This window comes from Sciurus vulgaris, assembly GCF_902686455.1.
Source record: "Sciurus vulgaris genome assembly, chromosome: 2".
NCBI lineage: Eukaryota > Metazoa > Chordata > Mammalia > Rodentia > Sciuridae > Sciurus > Sciurus vulgaris.
Window position 1 is genome coordinate 11,746,082 of NC_136462.1, and position 24,854 is coordinate 11,770,935.

The 24,854-nt window shown below is 49.6% G+C and overlaps 1 long non-coding RNA gene across 1 annotated transcript; it reads left to right on the plus strand.

Moving 5' to 3' along the window:
* Window positions 1-14,413: 14,413 nt before the first annotated feature.
* On the plus strand, window positions 14,414-24,233 carry LOC306652928. The gene is made up of 3 exons (XR_013761584.1): window positions 14,414-14,661; window positions 17,622-17,920; window positions 24,037-24,233. It is a non-coding gene; the product is annotated as an uncharacterized lncRNA (long non-coding RNA).
* The last annotated feature ends 621 nt before the right edge of the window (window positions 24,234-24,854 follow it).

Consider the following 24,854-nt stretch of genomic DNA (forward strand, 5'->3'; position numbering starts at 1 on the left):
CCAGTGACAGTGCCCAACACTCAGCTCTTTGAACCTTTGATCCCTTCTTTAGAAGTGAGGACGCCTACCCCTTAGCACTGATGCTGGAGCACATTAAATACGATCGCGACACGCCTGGACCATAAGAGGCTCTCAATTAATGTGACTCTGCTGTGCCTTTACCCAGAAGCTGCATTAAGAACAAACAGAGCAGATCGCTCACCGTAAGGCGTCTATCATCCGCCATTTGCCTGCCTCTCGCCTGTCCATCACCCGCCTTACACCTATCCATCACCCAACGCACGAGGTTCACCTCCTGATCATCCGACAACAGTCAGCAAACTGATCGCCCACCACCAGTAGAGCACCAGCTGCCTGTTGTCCCCTGGAAGTCCACTGTTACAGTACATGCAGGTTTGGTTACACATGGCTGCTGCCATTTTGAGACAACAGCAAGGCCCAGTAGGACCCCTGGCTGGATTAACTGAGCCCCGTCTCCAGAATCCCTCAACCTGACCGATCACTCCCTGCCTCACATTGACTGACTGCTCCCTGCCTCCAGGACTCCCAGACCAACTGACTGCGCCCTATCACTGGGACCCCAGACCGACTGATTGCACCCGGCCTCCAGGACCCCACAACCACACCAAACACACCAGATCTCCAGGACCCATGCCGGACCAACGGCATCCTGTCTCCAGGACCTCCAGCTGACCACGTCCATCCGTGAGCTGCAGCTCCCCATTTGCCAACACCTTTGGAAGCCAGAGCAGCCATCTTGGATAATCCTGGAAGTCAGAGCTCCAATCTTTGGGTGGGGCAAATCCCATCCTGAGACGCCTGCTGGAGGCTTGAAGCTCATTGTCCAGTACCTCTCATGCATCAGGCTACTGAACACTGGGAGGTTTCATTAGTATATGACTGTTATACAGTAGATTTTCTTTTTTCTCCTTTTTAAAAAATTTAAGTTTTTATTTCTTTACTTTTCTTGCTCTCTTTTCCTTTTGTTTACCTGTTCCCTCAGAGTCTCTTTCTCCCTTATTTGCATGCTAACATCTGATTTCTTTTGATTACACTCTCACCCTTCCTATTTTCTAGAACTTCTGTATATTCTTTTCTCATCCCATTAACAGCCACATTCTGCAATACCCCAGATCTGCACTGCTAGAGGGGAAGATACCTGAACAACATGAAAAAACAAGGGAAGAAAATGGTCCAAACAAATCTAGATTCTATATTAATAGAATCCAATGACAGTATGTTAAGAAGAAATGTCAGAAAAGGACTTCAGATTATACATGATTAAGATGATTTGCGAAGCAAAGGATGAGATAAGAGAGCAATGCAGGCAATGAATGATAATACCACTAAGCTGACAGAGCAACTACAGGAAGCAAAAGATCATTTCAACAAAGAGATAGAGATTCTCAAAAAAAAAAAAAAAAAAAAAAAAAAAAAAAAAAAAAAAAACCAAACGGACATCCATGAAATGAAGGAGACAATAAACCAAATAAAAAACTCAATGGAAAGCATCACCAAGAGACTAGACCACTTGGAAGACAGAACCTCAGACAATGAAGACAAATATTTAATCTTTTATTTTTTTGGATTTAGATACTGAGCATTTTATATTTTATAGAAAGAAATTCTCTGTTTTGTTAATGCTTATACTATATACAACAATTCCTGCCAAAATCTTCATGAAATTTAAAAGGTTGGTATTAAACATAGTTATTTCTTTTCTTGAACATTCTAAAACATGCCAGTTTGGATTAACCTTCAAATTTTCAGGGAAAAAAAGATATACAAAAAATATTTAATCTTGAAAATAAAGTTGCCCAAACAGAGAAGATAGTAAGAAATCATGAACAGAATCTCCAAGAACTATGGGACATCATGAAAAGACCAGATTTAAAAATTATTGGGATTGAGGAAGGCACAGAGATACAAACCAAAGGAATGAACAACTATTCAATGAAATAATATCAGAAAATTTCCCAAGCCTGAAGAATGAAATGGAAAATCAAATACAAGAGGCTTACAGAACACCAAATGCACAAAATCACAACAGATCCACACCAAGGTACATTATAATGAAAATGCCTAACATTCAAAATAAAGATAGGATTTTGAAGGCCGCAAGAGAAAAGCATCAGATTACATATAGGGGGAGACCAATATGGATAGCAGCTGACTTCTCAGCCCAGACTCTAAAAGCTAGAAAGGCCTGGAACAACATATTTCAAGCTCTGAAAGAACATGGTTGTCAATCAAGAATCCTATACCTACCAAAACTAACCTTCAGATTTGAAGATGAAATAAAATCCTTCCATGATAAACAAAAGTTAAAAGAATTTACAAATAGAAAGCCTGCACTACAGAATGTTCTCAACAAAATATTCCATGAGGAGGAAATGAAAAACTACAATGGAGGTCAGCAAAGGGAGGAAATACCTTAGAGAAAAACCACTCAAAGGAGAAACCAAGCCAACTTAAAAACCAAAAATAAGCCAAATGACCGGGAATACAAATCTTATTTCAATAATAACCCTGAACGTTAATGGCCTAAACTCATCAATCAAAAGACATAGACTGGAAGAATGGATTAAAAAGAAAGACCCAACAATATGCTGCCTGCAAGAGACACATCTTATAGAAAAAGACATCCACAGACTAAAGGTGAAAGGATGGGCAAAAAAGCGGGGATTTCCATCCTTATGTCAGAGAAAGTGGACTTCAAGCCAAAGTTAGTCAGAAGGGATAAAGAAGGACATTTCATACTGCTTAAGGGAAACATAAATCAGGAAGACATAACGATAGTAAATATTTATGCCCCAAACAATGGTGCATCCCTGTACCTCAAACAAATCCTTCTCAATTTCAGGAATCACATAGACCACAACACAATAATTCTGGGTGACTTTAACGCACTGCTGTCACCACTAGATAGATCTTCCAAACAAAATCCAACCAAAGAAACCATAGAACTCAATAACACAATCAATAACCTAGACTTCATAGACATATATAGAATATTCCATCCATCAATGAGCGGATTCACTTTCTTCTCTGCAGAACATGGAACCTTCTTGAAAATAGACCATATGTTATGCCACAAAGCAGCCCTTAGGAAATGCAAAAAAATAGAGATACTACCTTGTGTTCTATCAGATCATAATGGACTGAGAGTAGAAATCAATGACAAAATAAAAAACAGAAATTACTCCAAAACCTGGAGACTAAATAATATGCTATTGAATGAAACATGGATAACAGAAAACATCAGGGAGGAGATTAAAAAATTCTTAGAGGTCAATGAGAATGATGATACAACATACCAAAATCTCTGGGACACTACGAAAGCGGTACTAAGAGGAAAATTCATTGCATGGAGCGCATTCCAGAAAAGAATGAAAAGTCAACAACTAAATGACCTAACATTTAAGCTCAAAACCCTAGAAAAAGAAGAACAGAATAACAGCAAAAGTAGTAGAAGGCAGGAAATAATTAAAATCAGAGCTGAAATCAATGAAATTGAAACAAAAGAAACTATTCAAAAAATTGACAAAGCAAAAAGTTGGTTCTTTGAGAAAGTAAACAAAATAGACAAACCCTTAGCCACACTAACAAAGAGAAGGAGAGAGAAGACTCAAGTTACTAAAATTCGTGATGAAAAAGGAAATAACACGACAGACAGCACTGAGATACATAATATAATGAGAAGCTACTTTGAAAACCTGTATTCCAACAAAATAGAATCTACCAAAGACATTGACAAATTTTTAGAGACATATGCTCCTCCCAAACTGAACCAGGAGGACATACACGATTTAAACACATCAATATCAAGCAATGAAACAGAAGAAGCCATTAAAAATCTACCATCCAAGAAAAGCCCAGGACCAGACGGATTCTCAGCCGACTTCTACAAGACCTTCAAAGAAGAACTCATTCCAATACTTCTCAAAGTATTCCAGGAAATAGAAAAGGAGGGTACTCCACCGAACTCATTCTATGAAGCTAATATCACCCTCATACCGAAACCAGGAAAAGACACATCAGGGAAAGAAAATTTTAGACCAATATCCTTGATGAAATAGATGCAAACATCCTTAACAAAATATTGGCAAACCGTATCCAAAAACATATTAAGAAAATTGTGCACCACGATCAAGTGGGGTTCATCCCTGGAATGCAAGGATGGTTCAACATTTGTAAATCAATAAACATAATCCATCATGTCAATAGACTTAAGGATAAGATTCATATGGTTATTTCAATTGGCGCAGAAAAAGCATTCGACAAAATACAACACCCCTTCATGCTCAAAACACTAGAAAAAATAGGGATAGAAGGAACATACCTGAACATTGTAAAGGCTATTTATGCTAAGCCCATGGCCAACATCATTCTTAATGGAGAAAAACTGAAACCATTCCCTTTAGAAACGGGAACAAGTCAGGGATGTCCTCTTTCACCACTTCTATTCAACATTGTCCTCAAAACTCTAGCCAGAGCAATTAGGCAGACCATAGAAGTTAAAGGGATAGGAATAGGAAAAGAGGAACTTAAGCTGTAACTATTTGCAGATGACATGATTCTATATTTAGAGGATCCAAAAACCTCCTCCAGAAAACTTGTAGACCTCATCAATGAATTCAGCAAAATAACAGGCTATAAAATCAACACGCATAAATCTAAAGCATTTTTATACGCAAGCGACAACCCAGCTGAAAGAGAAATGAGGAAAACAACCCCATTTGCAATAGCCTCAAAAAAAAAATAAAGTACTTGGGAAACAATCTATTCGAATAGGTAAAAGATCTCTACAATGAAAACTACAAAACATTGAAGAAAGAAATTGGGGAAGACCTTAGAAGATGGAAAGATCTCCCATGTTCTTGGATAGGCAGAATTAATATTGTCAAAATGGCCATACTACCAAAAGTGCTATACAGATTCAATGCAATTCCAATTAAAATCCCAATGATGTACCTTACAGAAATAGAGCAAGCAATCATGAAATTCATCTGGAAGAATAAGAAACCCAGAATAGCTAAAGCAATCCTTAGCAGGAAGAATGAAACAGGGAGTATTGCAATACCAGAACTTCAAGTATACTACAAAGCAATAGTAACAAAAACAGCATGGTATTGGCACTAAAATGGACAGGTAGATCAATGGTACAGAATAGAGGACACGGACACAAACCCAAATAAATACAATTTTCTCATACTAGACAAAGGGGCCAAAAATACACAATGGAGAAAACATAGCCTCTTCAACAAATGGTGCTGGGAAAACTGGAAATCCATATGCAACAGAATGAAATTAAACCCCTATCTCTCACCCTGCACAAAAACACAACTCACAATGGATCAAGGACCTTTAATCAGACCAGGGACCCTGCATCTTTTAGAAGAAAAAGTAGGTCCAAATCTTCACCTTGTTGGCTTAGGATCAGACTTCCTTAACAGGACTCCCATAGCACAAGAAATAAAAGCAAGAATCAACCACTGGGATAGATTCAAACTAAAAAGCTTTCTCTCAGCAAAGGAAACTATCAGCAATGTGAAGAGAGAGCCTACAGAGTGGGAGAATATCTTTACCACTCATACTTCAGATAGAGCACTAATTTCCAGAATATATAAAGAAGTCAAAAAACTCTACACCAAGAATAAAATAACCCAATCAACAAATGGGCTAACGAAATGAACAGACACTTCACAGAAGATCTACAAGCAATCAACAAACATATGAAAAAATGTCCACCATCTATAGTAATAAGAGAAATGCAAATCAAAACTACCCTAAGAGTCCATCTCACCCCAATTAGAATGGCAATTATCAAGAATACAAGCAACAATAGGTGTTGGAGAGGATGTGGGGAGAAAGGTACACTCATACATTGCTGGTGGGGCTGCAAATTAATGCAGCCACTCTGGAAAGCAGTGTGGACATTCCTTAGAAAACTTGGAATGGACCTACCATTTGACCCAGCTATCCCGCTCCTCGGCCTATACCCAAAGGACTTAAAATCAGCACACTACAGAGATACAGCCACATCAATGTTCATACCTGCTAAATTCACAATAGCCAGACTGTTCAATCAAACTAGATGCCCTTCAATTGGTGAATGGATAATGAAATGGCTATATATACACAATGGAATATTACTCAGCTATAAAGAATAATAAAATTATGGCATTTGCAGGCAAATGGATGAAATTGGAGAATATCATGTGAAGTGAGATAAGCTAATCTCAAAAAACCAAAGGACAAATGATCTCACTGATAAGCAGATGATGACACATAATGGGGGGTGGGGGAGGGGCAAGAATGGAGGAAGGAGGGACTATGTAGAGGGAAAAGAGGGGTGGGAGGGGTGGGGGGTAAGGAAAAAATAACAGAATGAATCAAACATCATTTACTCTATGTAAATGTATGAATATGCAAATGGTGTGCTGTTCCTCCATGTACAAACGAAAACAACATGTATCCCATTTGTTTACATAAAAATAAATTTAAAAAATAAATAAATCAAAAAAAAAAACAACAACAACAAACAGAGTTTGGAAGAAGGCAGTTGGAAGTCCCCCGTCACTGCCCATTTCTAACCCTGCCTGAATCAAAGGTTCCCATTAAGGGTCCCCTCCTTCAGGCATGGACGATGGGAACACAGCCAGGAACTGCAGATGAGGAGGAAGAAGTCTTTTTCAGCCTGTGTCCTGGAGCCTGGCTAAGAAGGCGGGATCCGTTCTGGGCTGAGGTGCACTGGGATGTGCTGGGGCATTTGTCTTGTCCGACCAGTCCTCAACATATGCTTCCACTGCCAGCCATGTGTGGGCTCTGGCACGACAGTGCCATAGGGCCTTTGCACATCCCATTTCTCCTTCCAGGAGCACTGCTCCAGGCTGTGGCCTTCTTGTCACTCAGTTCTGCGCAAGTGTGACCTCTTCCAGCAGGCCTTCTGTGACACCTGGGGAAAGGTTCATCCACACTCTGCCCAGAGTCCTTCCACATCAAAAGGTCCTAATTCTCAAGAAGCAACCATCTCTACCTACAGTCTTGTGCCTGTTTATCTGTTTGCTGTCTGTCTTGCCCCCTAGCCTCAGCCTTCAGAAGAGCAGGCAAGAGGACTCCTTGGGGGGAGGAGAAAATATTAGCACGTTCACTAATCCAACGAAAAGGAAAGAAATCAGTGAACGGGTTGTGTGTGAATCCAAGAAGCGTTGACGGCAAGCCTGGGTAGGCGGAGGGCAGTTCAGCCTCAGTTCAGCCCGTTGGTCCTGGCGCAGGTGCTGCGTGCCCGGCTGGGGCACCCACAGAACGTGCAGATCGTGGTCCCAGGGGTTAAAACCCGGCTTCTCCAAATGGACCACCTGCTTAGAGGCTCCTGCAGAGAAGCCCTGTGGAGGTGGAGCTGGTGTGGGTTCCCCATGGCCTGTCCTACTCCACGTCCGGCTCCCTGGCCCCTCATCTGCCCACCACCAGGCGCTCCAGCAGTCCAAGGCAAGAAGCCAGGTAAGGTGCTCAGGGGGACTTGAACACCCCTTGAAAATCATGCTTAAAGTCATGGCCAGTCACTCCCCAGCCGTCGCCTTGGAGACCCCGCTGGCTGCTTCTCCCTTGGCCCCTCCCTCCTTCCTTCCTGCTCACAGAAATCTGGTTTAAAGAGCAAGAGCTGTGTGCCCCAGGAAAAGCTACCTCTCCTAGCCTCCTTTACGAATTAGGGAGATCATGGAACAGAAATCTGGCTGAAGAGAATTGAGCCGACATCTTCTAAGGATTGGGGAAAAGTTCCTTTTTCTAACATGAGAACTACCTCTCCTCCTTCTGGCTTCCTCTTCTTAGCTTCCTTCTTCCTTTCTGGAATGCAGATGTAATGACTGGATATGTGGCATCTACATTGAGATCTGGGGAGAAAGGGCAAGACGACAGTGAAGACTGGTCCCTGGCACATTCGCACTGCTGAAGCCGGGTCATCGTTCTGTTACAGGAGAAGCAGCAAACCTCCGGATTTGTTCAAGCTAGCTTTGGGTCAGGTTTTCTGTTGCCTGAGGCTGGACATAATTTTAAGATTCCCTCCTCCTGGGTGAATGTCATTCCTTTAAATATTACCTGGAACCGGCTCAATGAGTCAGCCATTTAAGAACTAAGAACAATGTAGGTACATTTTTTTTTTCCAGAAATGTCTAAAATCAGGTAGTATTCAATCTGAAACATTACAAAACTGTATGAATTTTAATAACAAAGTTTAGGAAACTCTTCAATTCTATTAAATAGTAATAAACATAACAACACATGTAAGTGGCTAGCTCATTAGTTATTCGCCATCTATCCAAACAGGACCCATCCGTGCAAGGCAGGGGCGTGACCAGCCTCCAGGAAGGCTTCTTTGGGAATTTCATTAACAGCGAATGCAAAAGTCCACATCCTGTCCGTCTTGCCCCAAACAGGTAACACCGTGGAAATGACGCAAAGCCACATGGCCACCAGCCAGAAGGCACCCCCTTTTTGATCCAGTACAGCTCAACACAACTCAGCGAGGCGCCATTGGAGGATCAGTGCGCAGAGCTTTGCGGCAGCTGCGTCTGATCCGCCTCTGGTTATGACCTTCGTGGGATTCTGCGCCTCTGTCTCAGCGGCGAGCAATGCCGAAGGGCCTATTATCTGGGGGAAAACACTAGAGGAAAGGTGTACTGGGGAATACATATTTTCCAACACTACATTCTTTCTTAAGTCAAAATAGTCTTCTTAAGGGGAAAGAGGGTGGGTGCAGTTGCACGCTGGCTGAGCGCAGCTGGGCTGTTTATGGAAGTTTTAGGACTTGAGAATCTCCTTGGAGTGGCGTCCAAGAGCAGATACGCGACATCATTCAGGTGTGTGACTTTTTAAGAAGAAGTCTTTAAATTATTTATCATGGAAGTGAGGCTCATTTTAAAGTCCTGATTTGAAAAGATATTATCAATATAGTGAAATATTTAATAAAAGAATGCCTTAAGTGGAATCTTCACAAAGGAGGGATTACTTGGAGAGCCCTGATACCACGTGGAAATTTCTGCTTATCTTGCACAAAGCCCAGGACAGTTTAAATCCCATACTTTTTCTTTTTTCATAGGATGGTTTTTTCAAGTGTTGACTTTTTTTTTTTTTTTGTAATGAGAATAAGTGGAGCTCATTTCCACATGGATTTATTTCCAAAAAAGAATCTCTTTTTGATGTAAAAGATAGGTTTTCATTATGAGCCAAAAAGTACCATTTTTCAAAGTATTAAAAACAACCTCATCTTTTGAAAACAGATATTTGGAAACATTTTATTGTTCTGTGGTGTTGCTGAAAGTCATGTAAATGCACTGCCTATAAAAATTCTTATATTTGTAAACTTGAAAACACTTGGCAACAGAATTTTCTGATCTATGTCTTTTTTTCTTTTTCCCCCAAGCAAAGAATTTCAGTGCTTTGGAACCTGGGGAAGCTTAGCTCCCTCACCCATCCTAGAAAAGATCATGTGCTGACCCTGGACGATGACATGCCCACAGAGTGACATGCGTCACTTCTGGAGTTCACGTGCCACGCAACGCTTGTGACAGTTTTCTCACCACTGAGCTGCCATTGGTGATACTTAGGAAAGAGTTGGTTCCAGAGTGAACACATAGGCCAGCAGCCTGTCTGTGACTGACCTGTGGCCTGATTAAGAACCTGGTCCCCTCGCCCAGGCCAGAGGCTGCAGGGGTCCTGGATAACTGGATCTGGTCAACCGCCCTCATCTGAAATAAGACGAAATGACATGAAAAGGAAAGTTACTTTAATCACAGTTTGGCCCAAAATGGGAACAGCTAATCTGTCTTCTCCCTTTCTACAGAAAGGTTGCAATTTATAGGAACAGAGGTTCCTATAAATCAATATCAATTTTGCTAGGCCATGCTAGCCTAGGGCTAATTACAATTCCTCCTTCCTTGATGCTTGCCTGGGCAGCTTCTGTTCCCATTCTCAGCATGTGGAAGCTGGAATAGAGAAAACATACCTTACCAGGAAATGGGGAAGGAAGGAAAGAAAACAATCTGGGGCTTTTAATTTGAAAGGAGGCCTGTAACAAACCAACCATTGTTGTAAGCCCCTGAGATGCTGGGTTCATTTGTTATCACAGCATACCCTCACTCATCCTGACTCATTTGTTAAAAATATAAAAAATATATACCAATTGCCAACTTGTTTTCAAATGCAGCTGATTGACATCAATTCTAGATTATCAACAAAACCGATGAGTCCCTGGTCTTAGTGTTGGCAGGTGCCTTTTCCAGTCCTTGAGGAGCCTGGGAGACCATCGAGAGTTTAGAGATATCTCAGTCATCTTTGCTGTTTCTGAGTTTAACCCAGAGAGAGCGGAACAACACGTTGCCAGATTATGTATTTGGAGAACGAATGAGTATGTGCAGACCACTCCATCTTTGACCAGCTGCCTTCGTCCTCCATGATTCCATTTATTTGAACTGGCATTTGCAGAGCCTTTGTACCAAAAAGTGGTGCAGAGGTTGGTCTGGAGTCGGGGAATCTGGACTCGTGGCTGACGTTAGCATTTATTCCTCACCTCCATGTGATCTCCGATTTGTGCTGTAAGGTGACATGGGCTCCCTCTCTGAGATAGGTAAATAGCCCCCTCAGGGGGTCATTGAGGGAACTGCACACGATGACACATCAAAGGGCTTCGTGACTTTCCATACGCTGTTACAACTTTATCATCTCCTGAACCCTGTCCGGAGCATCCTCAGCTCTTTGAATCTGTCTCTTTTATTGACACTGGTCTGTTCTGTAGTCTCTGGAAAGAAGATCGAGAACTTGGATAGGAGGTTGTATCATGAGCAAAATAAATGGAACGAGCCCCCACCTGGCATTTCAGTTCAGCTAAGCGCTGTCTCGGGCGTGTGGCCTCCTCGCCGATGGCCTTCCCAACAGCCTTCTCTTGAGTTTTTTGGAGGTGGAGTTAGTGGCTCAGCACCTGCGAGACGTGCTCTGTCCCGGGTAAGGCAGCTCTGCCAGCTGTGAGGGGTCCCACAGGCTCCGCGGGTTCTTTCTGCAAGCCTCCACTCTTCTAGACCCTTCCACAGGGCCGGCCCACGTGGTCCTCTCTAGGGACTGATCCAAGGTGAGGAGCGAGGCCTGTGGTTCTAAATTCAGCACCTAAAGCGATTTTTCACACTAACATTGGAGACAATTCAGTCCCCTAGGGTGACCAAGGCTGCAAATTCTTTAAGACCCCGGTCGGCATGCTCGGTGCAGACTCCCAAAGGGCAGAAGGGGCCAAGGGGTGAGTCCGAGGGGCCTGAGGGGGTCCAGGTTTTTTATTTAATCAGCTCATGACCTCGGGCACGTCACTTAACCTCGAGCCTCGTACTCCTTATCTCTAAAATGGGCAGAATGGCCACGTCCTGGTGGGGGTGACAAGGGAGTGAGGTACCTGGGTGTGCCTGTCGGCCACTGGCCCTGGGAAAGTCTCTGGAGCACAGTCTCCACATTCTGGCTTCAATCAACCCTGGGTCAAAAATACTTAGAAAAAGTTTTTTCATTTTATTTTTTTTAGTTGCCTGTGTACCCGCGCCCCCTACAACAAGGACAGACGTACGTTTTTCCAGTTCCTACTTTCTGCCTCAAAACTGATCGTCTCAAGTGCTTAGTAGAAACCAAACTCAAAACACAACAATAAAACACAAACAAGAATAATCCAGCATAGCAGCTGCGATGTTTGCACGTCATATTGTGAGTCATCTAGAATGATCTGAAGGGTCCCGGAGGGGATGCTCTGAGCAAATGCCACCCCATTTTACCTGGGGAGCACGAGCACCTGGAGTGGCATCTGCAGGGGTCCTGATGTCGTCAGGGCTGCGTGATCTGAGTGGGTCTTGCAAAGTCCCTCTCCCCGAGGTGCCTCAGTGAGGACAGGAAGTGCTTAAGAAAACAGCTTTGATGAGATAGGGTGGATGTGCAAAAGCAAAACATGCCTGTGCCCTGTCCCACCTACAGCGTGAGCACAGCGGGGGGCACTAACACACAACCCAGCTGACACACACCCTGGGGCACCGACACACAACCCAGGTGGTAAAGGGGACCCTCATCTCCACGCCTTTCCTGTTGTCCCTTTGTGGGTCTCTTTTTAAATAACCCTAATGTGAGATCTACCCTCTTAACAGAGGGCTAAGTACACAACACCAAACCGCTACCTCTAGTCCCAGCTGGTGTGAGTCTGGCCTTCCTCTCCATTACTACTTTTTAGAGACCCCACATTTCCCGAAGAAGCCACCATCGGGAAGCGAGTGTGAGGGCCAGCCTCCAGGAGGCAGAGACTGTTCTAGAAAGGGAAGCTCTGGGCCTTACCACATCCAGGCCCTGGCTCAGGGGCTTCTGGGGTTTTGGCAATTTGTAGCCAAATTTTCCCAAAATATTTATGATTCAGCTAGGAGTGGTGGACTCAGGACGGGCATAAAGGACAGAACAAGGTGGGGGCTTTGGCCAAGTCCTGCTTCTTAACCCGGGGCCCAGGTGGGAGTGTCTGGGCAGAACAGACCGTGCACCAGAGCCCCAAAGCCCCAAAGCACGGTACCTCTGCAACCCAGGGAGAGGACCCCCGGGGCTCACAAGGAGCAGGGAATGACGAGAAGAGAGAAGCTTCCAGAAAACTCTCCATGGTGCCCCCTCACCTGGAACCGTTCCAGTGAGCCTCACCTTCACGCCCCCACCTCTCCCTTCTGCTTGTCCTTCTCCCCAGCTCCCTTTGCGCTGCGTCTTCTTTCCATTACTTCAAACTGACTTTCATCATCTCCTTAGTCCACCCGGCAGAACCAAGCCACCCACAGTGCTGAATTACACCTCCTCGGTCCCAGGGCAGCAGGACTAAGCCTCCCTTAACGTGGAGTCCAGACTCCCGGGGAGGAGGCTGTTGGCCCACCTGGTCCAGAACTCACCCAGAACCAGCCGTGTGCGGGTTGGGGACACTGCTGTGTAGCAGCTGCCAGGCTGATGATAAAGAGCCAGGGCATGGGAAGCGGGAAGTTTCTGGATAAAGGACATGAAATGAAAACAGGCGTGTCACCCGCAGCAGCTTAACTTTTTACATGTGATGAATTTGCCGGGTTTTGTTCAATGACGACATTTCGTGTGTCCATTCGTGAGGTGTGAGCCTCTACGTGATTCCATTTCTTAGTGTAATGCCTACATTTTCTCCTAAAATAAAAGTGGAAACACACTACCTACAAAAGCTGCGCGTCGTGTCTGTCTCGTTGTTGAAACTTGTGCCTTTCTCCTCTCTCCGCGCGGACGCGTGGAGCAAACTGCTGCACCCGTCACAAGTGTCCCGCGGGGTGTGGGTCGCGCGTCACGGGTGTCCGGCGTGTGGCACACCCTTTCCACTCCCTGTCACGTCACGGCACCCTGGGGCCCTCCCACGTGGCACCGTGTTCTTGGGCTTCCCAGAACTGAGAGCCAAAGGGACTTCTCCTGCTGGTAACTGCGCAGTCTGTGGTGTTTGCTTCCAGCAGCAGAAGATGAGACGTCTGATGTCAGCGGAGGAAGAGGTCTGCCTCGTGACAGCGGTCTGTTCTGCTTCCCCGCCGGCCACCGATTTGCTGAAACAATGTTAAATCGTGCACTTTGAAGGCCCAAGTGGTCTAAAGTGGAAATTATTTCCCAATAAAGCTGATAAAAAGCTGTGAGTGACACCTTCCTTCCCACAAATACTTAGAGAGCACCTACTCCTGCAGGCACAGCTCCAAGCCCTGGATGACAGCAGGTCCGTCCTTGCAGAGGTGACGCGGGTGTGAGGGGAGAAGATGACGGGCAAGTGCTGGGTGACATGGGCTAGAGAGGGACATGGTAGGAATGGCACGCACCAGTGCTGTTACTGCGAGGGTGCCACTCACTACGGTCATGAGCGGACGTTTCCGAAGCCAGCATCTGTACTGAGGCCCAAGGAAGTGGAGGCCCAGGTCTGGGGCTCTCAGGTTCCCACTGGTCACGGCCAGGAGCAGCAGCAGGGGTCAAGGTGTGACTGGTGTTTCCCATCGTTTATTTGTGTGTCTACTGATTTCTAGACGTTCCCTCTCCACTGGTCCCCAGCTCCCACCTCATCTGCGACCAGATCTTAGCACCCACGATGGCGTCCGCCCAAGGTGGACACCCCGTGATCAATACTGGCTGCATGAAAGAATGGACGAAGGAAGCTAGCGTCAGCGCTGGGTCCTTGGGAAGCAGGTGCGGAGACGGAGCTTGGGGTACAAGAGTTTTGTCAGGAATCCACACCTGTGAGAGGAAGTGGGAGGAGCAGGTGAGGCAGGTGGACACGCCAGGCTGCAATGCCACCTCACAAAGCTCTCCCACCCCGGGAGGTCCCCTAGTGAGCAGCCATCGCTTAGAGAGCTCCCTGTTGGGCTAACGTGGCCGGACTATTAAATTTCCATCTTGCTCGGTTCCTGGATGCCACCTGTCCCGGGAAGGGCAGCCTCCGAGAAGACAAGAGCTGGAGGCTGCCTGCTGACCACCTCCCATGGCTGAAGGCAGGGCCCCCATCCCACCAGCTCCAGGCTGGACGCACAGAGTCAGAGGGCCAGGGGCTGTGGCAGTGAGTTTGGAACCAGGAAGATGGGCAGCTGGTGAGTGTGGCCTGTGGTCCCTGTCACAGGCAGCATGCAGGTCAGTCTGGCGCAGGAGAGGAGGGTGCTGCCTCTTCTGCCCGGGTGGAAGCTGGGGAGGCTCCAGGGAGGGGTGGGATTAGGTCGAGGAGTTGATTTATGTGCCCTTATCAGAGCTGGGTGGAGGCAGCTTCCAAGAGCAAGGTCGGCCCTGGCCAAGGAGCCTCTGGACCCTGAGGAGAAGGAGCCAGAGCTCCGCTGAAGCGTGGGCGCTTCTGGGAAGGCAGAGGGTGGCCGGCCCGCATGGGGGTGGGCCCTGGACGAGGCGCGCCAGGGCAGCCTCCTGGCTGACATGCTCTGCTGAGAAAACACGCTCTTCCCAAAGGCTCTTGCAAGGATCAAGGCCTTTTTGTTCTCTCTTTGGACCCAGCAGGGAACCAGGGAGATGCAGGGGCTGCCCAGGAAGTCAGAACAGAGCTGGCTGGGAACAGAGTGGCAGCCGGGAAGCCAGGCTTCTTCAGGAGGCCATCTTATGCAAGTGCCCCCAAACTAAAATCCCACTTACGGAAAAGAGAAGCAGAGTTCAAGAGAATGTGCTTAGAAACGGCTGGGAAGGATGCAAAGGACCAAAGTCACTCAAGACGTGACAGAAGAATCTGTTTTCTACCACAGTCCCCAGAGGCAAAATGGAGCCAAAGAAACCCCTGCTGGCTTCTGCCATCATCCTCCAGGGGGACGACGGAGCTGCTGGCCCTTTCTGCCCCCAAGATTGGAGATGGAGCCGTGGGAAGCCCCTGAGGGGTGGTCACACCAACTTGAAGTACACATGCTGTGCCAGCACCTCCTGTCCCCACTGGCCTGCCTGTGCTGACCATTGGGCCGTGATCTCATCCCAGAGGGGACCCCACAGCTGCCCCTGTCTGCTTCTCCCTGCCCTTTTGCCCCCTCCAAGGGCCAAACCTGAAATGCCAAAGACCCCCAAGACCCCAGCACCCTGGGCTGTTACCACAGTTCCTACCATTTAAGAGGGCAGCGGGACGCCAGCTGGTGGCATACGCCTGTAGTCCCAGCTACTCGGGGGGCTGAGGCAGGAGCCTGGGGCCAACCTGGGCCACACAGCAAGAACTCATCCCCTAAGACAAAACAAAACAGAGTTTAGTCAAGAAATCATGAGTTCTCTTTTTTTCCTTCTATTAAATATCTGTTGGGGGGCCTAATTACCTAGGTCAGCAGACCACCAGACATGGCAAAGCCAGAGCTGAATCGTGGACATTTCCCTCACCGGATTCCAGATGGAAGGAGGGGAGCCGCTGTACTTCCCCAGGGGGATCTTGCACTAGGGCGGCCTGAAGGTGTTTTGTTTAGCACTGAATTTCCAGTACCCACCACAGGCCAGGCATAGAGAAGGCGGTCAAGAAAACTCGGAAGTGGACAAATGAATGAATGGATGGCGGGTTTGAAGACTGGCCAACGGAGGAAATTCCTTCCCGAGTGCCTGAGCCCCACTTTTTTATGCTCTGTTCCTGTCTGGGATGCTCTGCTGGTTCCTCTTACCCATCTATCAAAGGAACCTCAAAGCTTCTATTCCCACTCAGAGAGACGACCTGGAACAGGTCAAAGATGAAACACCTGGAGATTTGAATGTGCTGAATTTTAGGAGAATGAAAGGGAAGATAATATACTTCATCCTTTTTTACACAGTTAAATAATTATTAGGATGAGGACTGATTTAGTGTCTGCACCATTGAAACCATCATCACAGACATTACTACTATTAACAATGCTACCGCTATCACCACTACACCACCACCATCACCACCACCACCATCACCACCACCATCACCACCACCACCACCACCACCACCACCACCACACCACCACCATCACCACCACCACCACCACCACCACCACCACCATCACCACCACCACCACCACCACCACCACCACCACCACCACCACCACCACCACCACCACCACCACCACCACCACCACCACCACCACCACCACCACCACCACCACCACCATCACCACCACCACCATCACCACCACCACCACCACCACCACCACCACCACCACCACCACCACCACCACCACCACCACCACCACCACCACCACCACCACCACCACCATCACACCACCACCACCACCACCACCACCACCACCATCACCACCACCACCATCACCACCACCACCACCACCACCACCACCATCACCACCACCACCACCATCACCACCACCACCACCACCACCACCATCACCACCACCACCACCACCACCACCACCATCACCACCACCATCACCACCACCATCACCACCACCATCACCACCACCACCACCACCACGACCACCACCACCACCACCACCACCACCACCACCACCACCATCACCACCACCACCACCACCACCACCACACCACCACCATCACCACCACCACCACCACCACCACCACCACCACCACCACCACGACCACCACCACCACCATCACCACCATCACCACCATCACCACCACACCACCATCACCACCATCACCATGATCGCCACAACACTACCACCATCAACATCACCAACATCATATCACCACCACCATGATCACCACCACCACCACCACCATTCCTACAATCCCCATCATCCCCACTGTCACCTAACCACCATCACCTTGACCATCACCACTACCATTAGCACCACCATCATTTCCCCTGAAATAAGTGATATCCAAACTGGAGTTTAAAGCTGAATAAAATTTTCTCTGGTGCATGAAAAGCAGATATTGCAAGTCCAAGACCCAGAGAGCATAGACAGGACAGTATTGTTAGGGTGAAAGCTAAGGATTCTGGCTCTTTCCAAGTATGAACACAGCAGAAAAAACTGAGCAGGTTGGTGGTGGGAGAATTGAGAGTAGCAGGTGTTGACTTTGCAATTATAGCACTTCTGATGGTTTCTATTTAACAAACTTGGATTTTCTGTCATAGGCAGGAGGTTTTAGCAAAGGAAATAATACTTATTCATTCATTTATTCAACAGATAATTATTATGTGCCGTCTTGTACAAGGTTCAAGGGATACAGGCAAGAACAAAAGAACAAAACCACAAAATCCATTTAAATGACCTCATTGATCTTCATAATAAGCCTAAGAGGTGGTAAGTTGTATCCACTTTGCTATTATTGGTAAAAGTAGATTCTGAGCCTTAAACTCAACATTTACATAATTACTTCTGCTGGCAGCCTAAAGGGTATGTGGAGTCCATTTTCGGGAAAGCAGTTAAACATTCCATTCAGACACATCCAGCCAATCAGGACTGCAGCCAGGATTCAAAGCCAGGTTGGTGTGGCATCTTTGCTTTGCTAGCAGGGTCTGAGAGAAGCACAGCTGTGGCTTCCTGGGGTGTTCCAGGAGCCTTGGACGTTTCTGCCACTTGATTTGCACTTGAGGACACAGTCTTTAGACTGCCCCCTCATCTCCCCTGCTTAAACACAATGACACAATGTTCTCTTTTGCCCTTACTTTCCTGTCTCCCACTGGGAGCACCATAGGATTCTGGGAAGTGTGCTGCCTGGGAACCTTTCCCAGCAGGGGCCGTGGAGGCTTGGGAGACCCCGGTGGGTCCATCCACACGTTTCCAAGCAGCTTTTCAGCCTGACCTGCCTCTGGAGGACTTGGGGCCTCACAGCTGGGAGTTCCCTGGATAATCACGGAGGCCCTGGGGTGTCTGGGTAGGTCATCCCTACCAGCCTCCCACCTGGTGTCTTTCTGGTTCGGAGGGGACAGAGGGTAGGCAGGTGGCGAGGAGAAGCCAGCTGGCAGCATTGAGAACCAGTTCCTTCATCCAAAATGGCGCAGCTCCATGCCAGGGCAGAAGGCCCAGGCCCAGGATGCCAGGCGTTCTCCCAGAGTCTGGAAAGAATTCACCCCTGGGGGAAAACACAAACTCCCATGGCTGGGAAAGCAGGTGGGGGAGACTGGAAGAGAACATCCACCTGATATGTGGGAAGATACCGGAAAACCAGCTCAGAGGTACGCAGGCGCCTCTGAGCATCCAGCATCCAGGTGCTCAGCTGGATCCTGAGCCGTCTATCCTCCCTGACTCCAGAGTCGGCTCCCCAAGGGCAGGGGCAACGCTGGCACAGGGTCGATGCCAGACACCACCCAGGAGCAGAGCTGTACTGGACGTTGTCCCCGACTCTGAAGCCAGTGGCAGAGTGTGGGAGTGGAAGCGCTCGCCTTCACATTGAGAGCCACAGGACTGGCTGCAGCCCGCTCTGGGTCCCGAGAGCCACGTGCCCTGTCCCGGAAGGCAAGTGTGTGGATGCCCGCCACCCACAGGCTGACGGTTCTTCTTCTTGACGCCAGGCCCTCCCCCACTTCCTCATCTTAGTGGGTGTGCGCATATGTGAGTGGTCACTGAGGTGACATGGTGGTGGCCTTCTTGTCCTAAGAAACCACCTCTGCTCAGGTGCTTGCAGGAGCTGCTGTCATCACCTTCCTGCCCTGACTCTGGGTCCAGAGGCGTGTGACCCAGGGAGGGACACCTGACCCAGAAGGGGTCACGCAGGCTGTGGGAGTAGGGGCATGGGTCAGGCAGAGCCACGGTGCAGGTGCTGGAGCAGAGCCTGTGAGGTGTGGGCCTAGGAAGAGGTCGAGGGGCAGATCCAGGGAGGTGCGTCCACGTAGCCAGGAAGGACGACGCTCCTCAGGATTCTAACCCCTTGCGCAGCTCCAGCTTCCATGCCCACCAGAGAAGTGAGCGTCAGGTCTGGAAGGTGGATGTGCAGGCATAGCCCAGCGCACTGTGCTAGCACCGGGGACTGGGAGCTGTTTCCTGCGCCTGCTGGCGTTGTGTTCGCAAGCGGCATCCATGCCAACCACGGCTCCCGCGGGAGTTTCCACTTCCCAAGCCAGGGGAAGAGCATCAGCACCTTCCAGGGGCTGAGGCACCTTAGGACTGCAAAGAGATGTGGGCCCTGCCCCATCAAATGCCCTGCTGACCAGTCGTGGTTCCGGGCTGACCAGCGGACCTGGGCTGCCAGCCTTCCACAAACTTCTCACCCACTCCGCCCCCACCCTGGGGACCTTATCCCTGCCGGAACCTTTTACATCGTGTGGTTGGGCTGCCATGGAGAAAGTCAGTGTGCAGGAGACAGTAAATCTGGCAAAGATGAGGGCACACAGAAATTTCCAGAAGCTTCACATCCCACAGCTGAGGACTTTCTGAGGCACCGCCATCTCTGGCTGTCACCGATTGGCCAGCCTCAACCTTGGTGGCAGTGGCTGATGAATCCCCAGGCACACTGGGTGGAGCTGGCCTCCACACTCCTCTTCCCACTGTCCCGGAGTCTGATCCGACACAGCCTCTGGGAGGCGCCGTGATCGCCCAGGGCCGAGCTAACTGGCTGGGGGCAGAGCTGGGTGCAGACGGGGGTCTGACCTCAGACCATGGGCCTTCCCTCCACCCTGCCGCCCACCGGTGCCGGAGAATGCAGCTTCGCTCCCGTCTCCCCAGCTCTGGGCTCGCCCTCAGCAAACACGCTGGGCCCCTCGGTGTGGTCCTTCCCGGGCAGCAGGCCTACGGCCACAGACAGCCCCAGGCGCTGGACACGGGAGCCAAAGGCCCAGCGGCAAGACCAGCAACGCCACAGTGAGCAAGCCGGCTGTTCAGAAGCGCTGAGGGTGAGAGGGTGCGGGGGAGCCATGGAGAGGGCTCTGTGCCGCTTGAGACCCAGGGAGAACCTCTCTGGGGTTCACGGAACAGAGAACAGCTGGACGCGAGTCCCCCAGCCAGAGTGAGATCAGGGAAGGAAGAGGATGAGGTCCTTGCGTGGGGGAAGAGCAATGCAGGGGAAAGACACTCTCCAAGTTAATTCCCTTGCATCCTGTTTAGGGAAACAGAACAATGAACAAAAATATTAAAAATAAATTCCTAACGGTAACACCCCAGGACATAGCCACAGCCACCATAAGGAGGAGGGAGAGACACCGGGGCAAGCCACAAGCATCAGGAAGCCCTGGCTTGCCGGGTGGAGGGGCCCCTGAGCTGGCCTTGGGAGACCAGGCCGGCTTCAGATGGGAGGTAATGGGACCAAAGCTTCCTGGGAGGGCCTAATCCAAGGCACCCAGCAGCAATCTTTGTATCCATTAGTTTTGGTGTGGTAGAAGCTTGAAGAGGGTCTTCAAGCTGAGGCAAAAGTTGAGACCAGATTGCAGAGAACCTTAGATGAGAAGTTAAGAAGATTCCTTCCATGGGCAGTAGGGAGCCACTGAAGGCTTTTGAGCTGGAGAATGATCAAATAGGAGTCATGTTTGCAGAAAAACCCCTTGGTGGTAATATAAAAATCAACCCAGAGAGGGGAGGAACTGAAGCAGGACTCACGGTCGGGAGATGGTTACTTTAAGGCTGCCACTCCAGGAAGAGGAACGGAACCTGCGGAGGAGCTACCTGGGTGCCTCTCAGGACGTGCGGGCAGGGGCAGGGTGGGGCACACAGGTGGACCTGTGGCCTCTTCACCTCCTTGGTCTTCTGCTTCTCCTGGCAGGAACATGCACTCACTCTGCATACCCCCGCGAGGGCCTGCTCCGTGTGTAGGCCACTCCATTCTGAGCGGCCGGGATGACAGCCGGCTGAGTCCCATTTCCCTGGCCACAGAGCACACACTCTGCCCCTCACCTGGCCTCTGCCTCTCTGGGACCACAGTCTGGTCCCAACATCCAGACAACCTCTTCTCCACCTCCTCACCCCACCCCACTCCACAGGCTGGGTGCCCCCTGTACCCCAGTGGCCACAGAAGCCCTGACCCCAGTGAATGTGGATTCAAAACTTCACCCCTTATTGCTGATGGGACTGCAAATTGGTGCAGCCACTCTGGAAAGCAGTGTGGAGATTCCTCAGAAAACTTAGAATGGAACCACCATTTGATCCAGCTATCCCACTCCTCAGTTTTATACCCAAAGGACTTAAAATCAGCACACTACAGTGACACAGTCACATCAATGTTTACAGCAGCTCAATTCACAATAGTGAAACTATGGAACCAACCCAGGTGCCCTCCAGACTTCTACATTGGTCAAGATCAAGTTGCTGGAAATAGACCTGCCAGCTCAGAGAACCCACGGACCCCCATCCTGGACACCAGTATGAACTCAAATTGCATGGACCCCACCCCAGTCCTCATGTCCAACTTAAGCCCTTGAGAGCTGCTTCTAAGCCCCCACGGGTGCCGGGCCACGGGCCTGCCCACCCTGCCCTCTCCTGCCTCACTCCACCTCCGCCATCGTGCCTGGGATGTGAGTCACAGCTGCCAAGGGCGGGCTGAAGGTGCCGCCTGGAGACTTGGTCCAGCTCTGCCCACACTCCTGCGGCACGTGCCTCTGGCCTGGCCCTGCGTGCCCGGGCAGCCAGAGCGTGCCTGGCTGGGAGCGGGCAGGTGTGGGGAGGTGATGTGGCCGGTCTGTGAAAATGCTCTGCTTTCCAGAGCTCCAGAGCCACTGCCCCAAACAAGTCACTCCATCATCCGCGTCATCTCAAGCAACAATTCAAATGGTGTGTGGTGATAATGATGATAATGACCACAATAACAAAGCCGGCTGCTGAGAGCACTCCGGCACCGGGCACAGCCCCAGGCTGCACGGGGATCACGTCAGTCACCGTGGGGCTGTGGGTGTGGTCAGCCCCATCTCGCAGGTGAGCAGGCGGGGACCCGAGACCGAGGGCGGACCCGCACCAGGCTACCTCTCAAGCCACGCCGCCGGCCCGCTGCCAGGCCCTGGGAGCCACCCGAATGGCCTGTGGGCTGCTTGCTGAGGGGACAGGTCATGCCGGTCTTGAGGCACGTCAGAAACTAGCCGCCTGGCTGCAGTGCCACCAGCCAGCCCCCGACACCTGGAGCCCTGACCTCAGGATGCGGTTTCAATCCCAACATCACAGATTTCAATCTGAGCACCCACCAAAAGTTTTTTTAGTGTATCCCAAAAGGGAAGAAAATGAAGCTACTAGTCCAGTTGGTGGGGAGCGACCTGTGCACGGTTGATGGAGGTTCACACTGTCCTCTTAGTGCACTAGCTCAGTCGCTCCGTTTAAAAGCGATTCCCCAGTTCCGCACGAGAGGAGATCAAGGTCCCGGGAGATGAAGGGAGTCGAGGAGGCAGCCCTGCTGAGAAGTAGCACATCTGGTTTTTCGAGTCTCCGTCTGCGCCCCTTCATCTGTCTGCTCTGTAATCTTTCCCCTCCAGGGCTTTCCTCCTGCTTCAGATTCCTGGTATCACCTCTTTCTTTCCCAGTATCAGTCATTTGCATTTTAGTAAGAGTAATTTTCAATCCCTATATTCTTTCTCCAAAAGCACTCATTCTTTTTTGTCTTGGGTTATAGAGACAGGCCTCTCTGAAAGGGTTGTCTGGTACCAGCAACCTCTGGCAGCTCAGACAGGAGCTTTGCAAATAAAGGTGACCTACTTAGCAGTACCGCTTGGCTTCCTCTTACCCTGGACAGTCTTGGAAACAAGGATGGGTGAAGGGAATCTTCCCTTCTACCTGCAGGGCAAGCTGTTTGATGGCTGCATCCCAAGTGCCTGGGGTATATCGCTCCTTGCTCTTGAGCTACTGGCTGGTGGCTGGTCTTGAGCCCATCTGAGAGTGCGTGGAGCATCCTGGGGAACAGGCACCTCTGTATGCACATTTCCTCACCCCTCTCACCCTGCCGCTGGGCTTCCCAGCCCTGAGGATGGGCCCTTCCCTTGATCTGGGATCAACAGCCCTTCCGTTTTCCTGAAAATTCAGAAATGAGCTTTTTCCGGCCTATAACTGCCCCAGAGCACAGGAAATAGGAACATCTCTTCCTCTGCAGATCTTGACCTCTCCTAAGCTTCTATTCCTGCAGTATGGGCATGGATTTAAAGCACACGTCTTTTTAATGGCACAGAATGTCCTTCTCAGGTCCTGTGGCAGGATTAAGGATGTACATACTCTGTCTAGATGCAGGAAGGTGACTTGGATGAGCAGAATCAGCTCATTGTCCTCATCATCGTGACTACTCCTGTTAATCACCATCATCACTATTATGAGGATTATTATTAATTATTTTTAATTTTCTTCCTTCAGATCAGCCATTGTGCTTGATAGCATTGTTAACACCTGGGGAAGGAGGTGACACGAGTACCCCAGTAGTCCCATTGAACAGAAGGGAGCACTGAGCACAGAGAGGTGACGTCACCTGGGTGAGGTGGCTCAGCAGATGCACTGATGCAGGAGTGAGCCCACTGTGACTGTGGGACCTGCCTCCCTTCACGGTCCCCGTCACAATGACCCTCAGAGGGGGCTGCCTGGGCCAGCAGGGTTGGAAGGCCTTGCTGAGTTCCATGGGCCTCTGCAGTCAGCACCCCACCCCGTCCACCCAGTCCTCTCTGCCCTCCTCGTCTCTGACCTGCTGCTCTTCTCTCTATGGCCCCAGGCCAGCGTGATAGGAGAGTGGGACGTGGCCAGGTACACTGTGGAACGTCTGCTCCTCCGTATGCGACGCCCGGAAGGCGCCACCCTGCTGCTGGCCCAGTTTCCAGGCAGGTGGGACTTGCATGTGGCATTTGGCAGAGGGGCCCCTGTGGCTCCGGGAGGAGAGCTGGATGGAAACCAGCCTCTGCCTACTGTGCATGTGCCTGGACTTCCCTTGGGCTCGCTCCAGGGTCTTAGAGAGGGGGGACACCAAAGGCTGACCTGCCTGTGACTTCCCACAGCCTCCTGTGGCTTTGACGAGGCCACCTTTCCAGCATGCTGGGCTGCTGGAACCAAGCAGGAAGCTCAGACAGACGCACATGGCCCGCTCCAGGAAGTCCTCCCTGTTCTCCCGGGTCACGAAGGAGCACCACTGCACCGGCACTTCCAGTGGTCCCATAGGACCTGGGGCCCAGACCCAGCAGCAGTGTCTGTCCCTTCCTGGTCTGTGAGCTCAGGCAGGAGGGGACCTGGGGTTATAGATGCTCCTGGCACGTTATAGATGCTCAATCCGTGTTCAACGCTAGCTCTGCCACCTTGGAAGGAAGCAGAAGAGGAGGAAGGGGAAGGCACGTGAGGGAGGCCAGTGTGATTCCAGGGGTAGCCCCCACGCCTGCCAGGCTGCACGAACCATCAGGAAACGGCTGAGCCTCCCAAGCTCAGTGGTGGCTTTAGGTGTGCTAGTGGGGACAATCCCAGCTTTTCCTCAACTTCTCCCAGGGTTTCCCGCTGGAGGTCACCATGTTTATACTAAAACAGTCCCAAGAAGATGCACCTCTG